This window comes from Melanotaenia boesemani, chromosome 7 (genome assembly GCF_017639745.1).
Source record: "Melanotaenia boesemani isolate fMelBoe1 chromosome 7, fMelBoe1.pri, whole genome shotgun sequence".
Classification (NCBI taxonomy): domain Eukaryota; kingdom Metazoa; phylum Chordata; class Actinopteri; order Atheriniformes; family Melanotaeniidae; genus Melanotaenia; species Melanotaenia boesemani.
This window is the reverse complement of record NC_055688.1, coordinates 31,229,962-31,233,082: the sequence shown is the minus strand read 5'-3', so window position 1 is coordinate 31,233,082 and position 3,121 is coordinate 31,229,962. Positions and strand designations below refer to the sequence as shown.

The 3,121-nt window shown below is 37.0% G+C and overlaps 1 long non-coding RNA gene across 1 annotated transcript; it reads right to left on the bottom strand.

Annotated features, from left to right (window-relative positions):
• Positions 1-635: 635 nt before the first annotated feature.
• LOC121643333 lies at positions 636-1,156 on the bottom strand. The gene is made up of 2 exons (XR_006011100.1): positions 1,013-1,156; positions 636-799 (listed from the first exon to the last, which is right to left on the bottom strand). It is a non-coding gene; the product is annotated as an uncharacterized LOC121643333 (long non-coding RNA).
• Positions 1,157-3,121: the final 1,965 nt, after the last annotated feature.

The following is a 3,121-nucleotide window of genomic DNA, read 5'->3' as shown; positions in this document are numbered from 1 at the left end:
AACAGGTGTGATACGAAACCCTCTACCTCTACCAACACTGAAAGGAGTCACATTAGAATCAGTAAATTTGCTGAGACTCATGTTGGCTATTCAACACCTCATTCATATAAAATGACCATCTAAGGAAGTATGCCTATTACTCCTCAGAAAGTTCAGTTCATACACAGCAAAAAAAAACGGATCACAGCTCCAGTGATGCAGTGGCGAGAAGACATCAGCCCGATCCAGCGTGGTTAAATCCGGGTCACGGCACCAATGTGACCGATGTGTGATGTCCTCTCTGATTGTGATTAACTCTCTTGGAGCTGGTCAGGTCTGGGTAACATCCAGTTTATTCTGCATCTGCATCAGTAACAAACAGGGAGGAATGTCACCTCGAGCGGACAACAGGACATGCTCACTCTCGTGGGAATCCTCCGTTACTTTTTTTGATTACCCATAGTTCACAAAAAAAACATTTACAGTATTTAACTGTACAATACATGGAGTGATCGTATAGTGGATCTGATGTCATATAAATGAAAATACAATTAAATTAATTACGCTGTTACCTTCAGCTTACCAGAATTACTAGAATTAAACAAAAAATATTATAAAATCTCTATCAATTTTATCACTGAACTGTTACCCTTTTTCCCAGCATTTTTCATGTTAAAACATTTATCAACTTCAAAATACAAGTCGAATAAATAACCACAGGAACATTTTATCTTAAAACAAACTTCATACAGTAACATACCTGCATCAGTAACAAACAGGGAGGAATGTCACCTCGCGCGGACAACAGGACATGCTCACTCTGGAAACGTGGCACATGTTAATGTTAGCTAGCCTAACCCAAATTTTTCACCAGCAATAAAACATACAAAACTCAAGTCATTACTTAACAAAACCATGGTGAAATTACTCTAAAACATATAATATAAAACTAAAAAGAAGTCAACTTAATTTTAATGCATTTTTCAGTGAGTTTATAGTAATATTGTCCACGGACATTCCATCTGCACCCTACCTCGTGGGAATCCTCCGTTACTTTGAGGATTACCCATCGTTCCTTGCTGTCACTATTATGCTAAGGGATGCAGATACATTTTACACCAGCAGGTGGCATTGTTTTCCCCATTTAGCAGGATTTAACCTGAACCTATTTAACTATGTTACACCAGCACCAGTACAGAGGCAATTGATCGCTGTGGGCAGGACCTATTTATCAAATGAATTTTGACTTTTTAAGAAGATAAATTCTGCTTTAATAATTCAAAATTTGACCCATGTCAAAGCAGATTAGGCATAGAATACAATGAAAAAAGAGAGATTTTTTTCCCTCTACTATTTAAAGAAAAAAAAAAGAAAAAAAATCAGATCCGGCAAGTATCAGATTAACATGACAGATTTCACAGAAAATAAAACATTTAATTTATAAATAACAATGTCAATCATTTCAACCAATAAGACTTTAGAATTAAATGACAGACTGTCAGAGGTCGAGATCAGTTAATCAAAAAACATAAACAGTTACATTATGTGAGGGACTTTCGGATCCGCGGATCAAATTTTACCAGAAACAACATAAACACTCAGCACAACACAGATGTTTCCATCATGCTCAGTAAACTACCAACTTGCACATGTTTACATAAGTTTGTCTTAGAGAAAAGCAACTAGAGCTCAACCAAATTGATCCTGGTTCATTTTGTGCAACTTCAACTCTGTAAAACATCAAACATCTGCAGCAGACAAAAACATACTAAAGATGTAATTGCGACTTACTACAGTTAGTAAGGACGTGTCGGACTGAGTTTAATCCAGCTGCAGTCGATGCTCCAGAAATGGAGGAGAAGACGGGCCACATGCACCTGTGGTTGTCATGGTTACTGTCTTGCTAGGTCTCATCACATTACTGGAATCATCCAAACTGCTGGAAGAGGTTAATTCTTGCTGTGTGACACCTGACACATGTTCTTTCTTCGCATTATCATTGGATCTCTTTCTTATTTCCATTGCGTAAAGGTATTAATTTCCTACTACTTCATTGAAGCTAGTTAATGTCTTAATGTCAGTTATTGCAAAAACTTAAAAAACACATTATATTCTTTAGGTAATTATGGGATTTGGTGACTACACGCACACATAGATTAAATATAGAAACACATTCACACACAACTTCCAAATATCTCAAGATATGTTTTATCAATGCAAAAAAAGTACATATGGGAACTGATTCTAATTTTGATAACGTAGTACCACTATATAAAAAAAAAAGTTAAATAATTGAAAATGAAAACAATATTGGAAAGTATATAAATTAAAATGAAAAGGCTGGATTGGGGGGCCGGACTTGCTACAGGCTGGCCCCAGTGGGCAAGGCCCACCTGTAGTGCCAGGTCTGTGTATAGTTCATGCATTTCACTACACTTTGTTCAAAAAACTATTCTCATCTACGGTCTCTAAATAACCAGTAGTGTCATGGGACGATGTTGTGATATGTGCATCCCTTGTAATTTGGAATTACAAGAATCTAATTAGCAAAGAAACCACTCTGCACTCACTGTGGACAAGGGCAAACAAACTGAGCTCTAAATAATTACACACAACCCTGCTACGACCTTCTCTGTGCTGTTTTTAGTCTCTGTCTCGGTCTGGACAGGTTGAGACCCAGTTCTAGCATAGTGTTGCAAGTGCAAAGGGAGCTCTTTGGTTATGTCATGCTGACATGATCAATACATTTCTATGAGACGCAGCTTTAATACAAATCCAAACCATGAATCAGACACCTTGGCCTTTTATCCTCTCTTCTTTTATTAGCTAACTCATCTCTCCTCATTACAAATGCTGCCTGCATGAGTTGGGCCCTTTCGGTGATTGGCTACAGCATTGATCTGAATCAAAACTGACCATCTTACAAATGAGTTGCACATAATGTTAAAGGTTTATGAGTAGTAACAACCAGAGTGGGTTTAGTTTACAGAGATTTCTTACTGTGAATGTTATATGGTACATCCTGAAGGTCTGAGGTGCTCTCTACAGGTACTTTTTTGCAGGTTTTAATGAACCACACAATATAAAACAATTTATCTTCATTCAACTTAAAATAAAGCACTAAACTTTAAATCTTTCTACA